The sequence below is a fragment of the Otolemur garnettii genome, unplaced genomic scaffold, assembly GCF_000181295.1.
Source record: "Otolemur garnettii isolate 467f Iridium unplaced genomic scaffold, OtoGar3 scaffold00005, whole genome shotgun sequence".
In the NCBI taxonomy this organism is placed as follows: Eukaryota; Metazoa; Chordata; class Mammalia; order Primates; family Galagidae; genus Otolemur; species Otolemur garnettii.
In genome coordinates this window covers 17,942,382-17,948,381 of record NW_003852400.1, presented here as the reverse complement: position 1 = coordinate 17,948,381, position 6,000 = coordinate 17,942,382, and positions in this window count along the sequence as shown.

Sequence of the window (6,000 nt, the reverse complement as noted above, 5' to 3'; positions counted from 1 at the left end):
CTATTTTTCAGTCTGTTCTGCAGCTTTCTTTAACCATAACTTTTCTTTAATTTTAGTGGGATTAAGGTGGTAAAGGAGATACATGTGTGTGTTTACTCTGCCAGAATTACATAGTGTAAGGTGTTGACCTAGACCAGTGATCATCAAACTTGTTCTGCAGAGGGCCAGACGGTAAACATCATAGGCCTTGTGGGCTATAATGTCTGTGTTGCAACTACTCAGCACTGCTGTTGTAGTGCAAAAGGAGCCACAGATAAGAAGTAAATAAAGAGGAGTGTCTGTGTTCTAATAAAATATTGTTGACAAAACAGGCAGTGGACTAGGTTTGGCCTATTCCCAAAACAGTGATTCTCAAACTTATCATGATTAGGCTCTTTGGAAGGGCATGATAAAACAGACTGCTCTGTCACATCCAGTTTCTGACTTAGTAGGCCTGGTGTGGGGGTTCCAAAATTTGCATTTCTAAGAAGCTTCCAGGTGATACTGATATTGCTTGTCTGTGGACCACACTTTGAGAACCACGTAAGTCATTTTTTCCCCCAAATAGCAGTATCTCTCCTGTTTATTGTCAATAAAACCAGGTACTCGGCACTGTGGCACTACTATAGTACACTATAGTCCTAGCTACTCAGAGGCTAAGGCAGAAGGATTGCTTGAGCCCAGGAGTTTGAACCCGCCTGGGCAATAGAACAAGAAGCCATTTATTTAAAGAAAGCCATGTTTCTTATTCATTCATCCATTTATCCAATTATTTGGATGAGTGAAGTATTTATTGAACTTAATGAATAAGTTCATTAATTTAATGAAGTATTTATTGAAGTCCAAGTATTTATTGAACTTCTCCTATGTGTCAGGCTGTTTTCTAGGTCTTGAGAATACTGCCATGAACAAGACCAAGTCTCTATTCTTACAAGTGGAGAACAACGTAAACAGAAAAACACAAATACACCGATAAAAAGTCTAACATTGGAGAATATTAATAGCTATAAAAATAAAGGTAAGAAAAAAGACAAAGAAATGTATAGGAAAAGAGCCATTTTAGATATGGTAGTCAGAAGAGGTCATTCTGAAGTAGTGACTCTCAACCTGGAGGTAAATGATGAAAATGAGCTAATCATGTGAAAATTAAGGCATAGGTAGAACATTCCACACAGAGGAAATAGAGGAACGAGCTTGTCTGAGGAAAAGTGAGAAGTAGACTGAGAGTGGCTTGAGTCAGGCAAAGCGTGGTAGATGAGTGTGGAAAAGTGGGTAGGATCCAGATGTTTGGGGGATTTGTAGATTGTGGCAGAGTTTTTTTTTTTTTTTTTTCTTTTCTTTCTAGAGATAGAGTCTTGCTCTATAGACCAGGCTGGTATGTAGTGGTATGATCATAGCTCATTGTAGTCTCAAATTCCTGGGTTCAAGTGATCCTCCAACCTCAGCTAGGCTCACAAGTGTTTGCCACCATGCCTAACCAATTAAAAAAAAAAAAAGGTTTTTTAGTACGTTGTCCAGGCAAACTTCTGACCTCAAGCTGTCCTCCTGTCTTGGCGTCTCAAAGCATTGGGATTATAGGCATGAGCCAGCATGCCTCAGCCAAGAGTTTGGCTTTTATTTTAAATTTTATATAAAGACATTGGAGGGTTTTATGCAAAGGAGTGAAATGACAGCATTTTCATTTTTGACAAATTACGCTGATTGCTGGGTGGAAAATACTCTGCTGGAGTGGTGGTGGTAGGGGATGAGGAAAAGAGAACAGGGAGACTGTTTAGGAAATTTATTGCAAGATTCTAGGAGAGGATACAGTGCCTTGGAACAAAATGGTTTTAGTGACATGAAACAGTTGGATGGAAAACATATTTTCATAGCTGAGCCAGTAGAATTTGCTGGTAAATTGGACGTGGGTGTAAAGAGCAGGACTGAAGATAACTCCTGAGTGTTATCTTCAACTGGTAGAGGACTGGAAAGGAAATTAAGATTTTAACTTAAGAATTTTATGTTTGAGATGCTTATTCGGTATTCAAGAAAAGTGGTTGAAAGGCAGTTAGATGTAAAAGGTGGGAACTCAGGTGAAAGGCTAGGGATATAAATTTGGTACTCATCAACATAATTTTGATATTTTATATTTAAAGATATGAGACTAAAGGAGATTACCTAGGAATAGATGTGGATAGAGAAGAGAAGGAGGTCAAGGAGTTACTACTACCCTTGCTAATATTGAGGTGGTGGGAAAGGGAAGAGGAGCCACCAGCAAAGGGAACAGAAGAATCATGTAGAAGGTGTGGTTTTGAAGTCAAGTAAATAAAATGTTCAAGAAATAGAAATGTAAAACTTGTCATCTGTTACTGGGTTAACAAGTAAGGTGAAGCCTGAGCTTTGATCACTTAGGGATCTTGATGAGAGCGGTGTAGTGGAACAGCAAGGGATAAAGCTGTTCCGAACAGAAGACAGAAACTGGAAGAAGAGGACATGGAGACAATGAACATGGCCAATTTGCTCCAGGGATTTCTGCTTCTGGTCATTCTTGCCTATGTTTTATGTACCAGCCTTGAGGACAAATAGAAAAGCAAGAACAGTTATAAAAACTCCGTGCCTAAAAATATTGCATGCTTAAGAAAATAGTGAAGAATAATGAATTTTGGAAGAAAAAGGAAACTGAGAGAGGGAAACCCTGCTCTATGGTCTACTTTTTTATTAGAACATTCTAGAAGAGGTAGTAGAGAAGTTGAAAGACTTGAACAGCCTCAAGATACTAATACAAAATATGTAATCCAGAGTATGCCAAGGGTAAGGACTAGGTAATCACTCTCCACCAAACACTGGGCTGGAATCTTAGAGAACTAATTCTGTGAATACTACATAAATATGAACCAGAAATAGTTCAAGTCTGGCTGGGACTTAAGCTCACTTTTAAATAAACACTATCCTTAACATGGGATTCAGAGATTCCCACGTAGCTGGTGCCCTGCCTGCCTGTCGGAAGAACACATGAATTCTCTCTGCAATAAGATGACATCATCCCAGTCCTCAAATTATTTATATAATTTCTTAATATGTAGTATCCAGCACCCAATAAAAATAACCAGGTCATATTCGGAGATAAAATGACATGAGTGAAAACCAAGTGTAGGAGGGATTCTGACAGTAGGGACTTTTAGATAATGGATTTACCTTAAGATCCTTATCCTACTGAAGGAGATTAAGGACAAGATTAGGAAATTTGACAGAAAGTTGGAAGCCATGAAATCTAGCAAAATTAAAATTCTAAAACTGAATTTACTTGATAACTAAAATTAAAAACTCGGTGGATAGATTTTATAATTGATTAGACACAGTTAAAAAGAGAATTAGAGGAGATAGTTAGGATTACCCTGAATGAATGAAGTATAGAGAAAAAAGTAATGGAAAATAAACAGAGTGGGCTATAAAATAGGAGATACAGTGAGTGTATCTAGGATGCCTAATCGGAGCCTGGAAGAAGGCAGGAAATGGAACATAAGCAGTATTTGAAAAGATAATAGCTGAAGAGTTTTTCACATCTGATGATGAATATCAAAAACCAGATTCAAGACATCTGAGACAACTAAAGGAAAACCACACAACCTCATTATAACAAAAAGCCCCTGAAAACTAAGATAAAAAGAAAAAAATATAAAGTAGCTCTAGGGATCTCGTGATGAAATGGAATGAGATTTTGTTTCCTTCATTGGAAAACCTGGTTCTGCAAAGTTCTAAAGGCAAATTACTGCCAACCTGGATTTCTGAACATCTAAAAATGTATCCTTCAGTAATGAAGATAAAATAAAGACATTTCAGGCCAAACACTTATGAAGTTCTTTTTTCTGAGCAGGCATAGACTATGCATTAAAAGGAACCCTAGAGTTTTTTTTTTTTCTCAAGTAGTGGGAAGATAAAACTTGATCTTAGCCAGAAGGTGGAAAAGCAATGGTTGTGGTAAATGAAGCTTGGAGATGAAGGAAAGAATAAAATGCAACCCAAATAAGTCTAAGTCTAAATGGATATTGACTTTATAACACAATAATTATAAATTCTGTTGGGTTTGAATATGTTAAAAGAATTAAAATATAAAACAGCAATGGAGGGAAGGAAGGAAGGAAGGAAGCAATCAAGCAAGCAAGCTGGGCCTGGTAGTGTACATGTATAGTCCCAGCTACACAGAAGGCTGAAGCAGGAGGATCACTTGAGCCCAGCAGTTTAAGGCTGCAGTGATCCTGCTACTGCCCTCCAGCCTGGGCAACAGAGTGAGACCCTGCCTTAAACAAAACAAAACAAAACAAAACCAAAACAGATTTCATATTAAATAAAGTTCTAGTTTTTTCAAGGTCTTCAATCCCATTACTAGATATCTACCCAGAAGTAAAAAAAAAAAAATTATTTTACCATAAGGACAGTTTGCACTAGAAATGGTTATTGCAGCTCAATTCACAATTGCCAAGATGTGCAACCAACCCAAGTGCCCATCTCCCCAGGAATGGATTAGTAAATTGTGGTATATGTATACCATGGAATACTATTCAGCCATAAAAAGACAGAAACTTTACATCTTTTTTATTAACCTGGATGGAGATGAAGAACATTCTCCTTGGTAAAGTATCAAAGAATGGAAAAGCAAGTATCCAATGTACTCAGTGCTAATTGAAACTAGTAGATGAACTGTACACCCACATGAGAGAAAAACACAACTAAACTTAAGTGGGGGGAGGAAGGGGCAAAAAGAAGGAGGAAGGGAGCAGAAGGGTGGGAGTTTGGTAAGCTCTTACCTAATGGCCACAATATAAGGGTATATGGCACACCCGCTGGGTGAGGGGCTCAACTACAACTTGGACTTTACCTAACAAACATAAACAATGTAACCTAATCATTTGTACACTCATATCAATCTAAAATAAAAAGAAAACGACAACAAAATATACCAGTATGTTGGACAAAGAGAGCCAGATACGAAAGATCATGTATAATGTGAATCCCTTTATATAAAATTCCAGATAGGGCAAAGAAAGCTATAGGCAAAACACTGTAGTTGCCTAGGACTGTGGAAATGGGCAGGAAATGGGGAGGCTGACTACAGAAAGGCACAAGAGAGTCTGTTCAGTGATGAAAATGCTGTTTATTTTTACTATGGTTGTTTAACAGGTCTACATTTACACAAATCCCTTGGAATTGTACATTTAAATGGATTATTTTACCTAATATAAATAATACCCACTTTCCAGCTTATATATTGTTTAACTCTGCTGTGTAAATCCAGCAATATTTATCTTTTGTGACAGTACAGCTTCCAGTTACCAGGTGAGAGTTTGGAGTTCTTTCCCGGGGTCCTGTGCTTAGGCATGTGTCCATCACTATGGCATGCTCATCAAGACCCCCAGGCTTAGCATCCTAATTCTGTGACTCTGAGAAGAAGACCTTGTCTAGTCAGAGACTCCCTGGGGCAGCTGAGGTGCAAGAGGGGGTTTGGTTCCAAGAAGGTCAACAAGTTCCTTACCATTTCATTTTTGGCGCTACATTCCTTTCTTTTCTTTTGTTTCTTCAATTTGTTCAGAAATACAAACATTCTTCTGAGAGAGGCCTCAGTTCAGTGGAGTCATGCCTCTGGGCAAGGGATTAGAGAGTTCAGGTGACCTCATCAGTCTCTTCCAGTTCAATTATTTTATAGCTGCAGGAACTGGCAGCTTGTTCTTGGCATTGTTAAAATGGGCACACATTAATAATTCTGGGAACGTAACATGCAAGCAATGAATGCGAGGCCCCCTAATCGGTTGAAGCAGTACAATTAGCTGAGAAGAGGAAGGAACCAGACTTTAGCCTCAGGTCATATGTAATGGTCACAAGTCAGTGATTTACTAGTTTATTAAAGCACAGGACAATTTTCAACAAATAAAATATCAAATAATTTGCTTTATCAAAGGGGCTCTTATAAACACCTGGAAAAAATTGGCATGAAGAAATAGAACTTCAAATTAATCGAGTAAAACTTAACATTAAATCCACACTGGA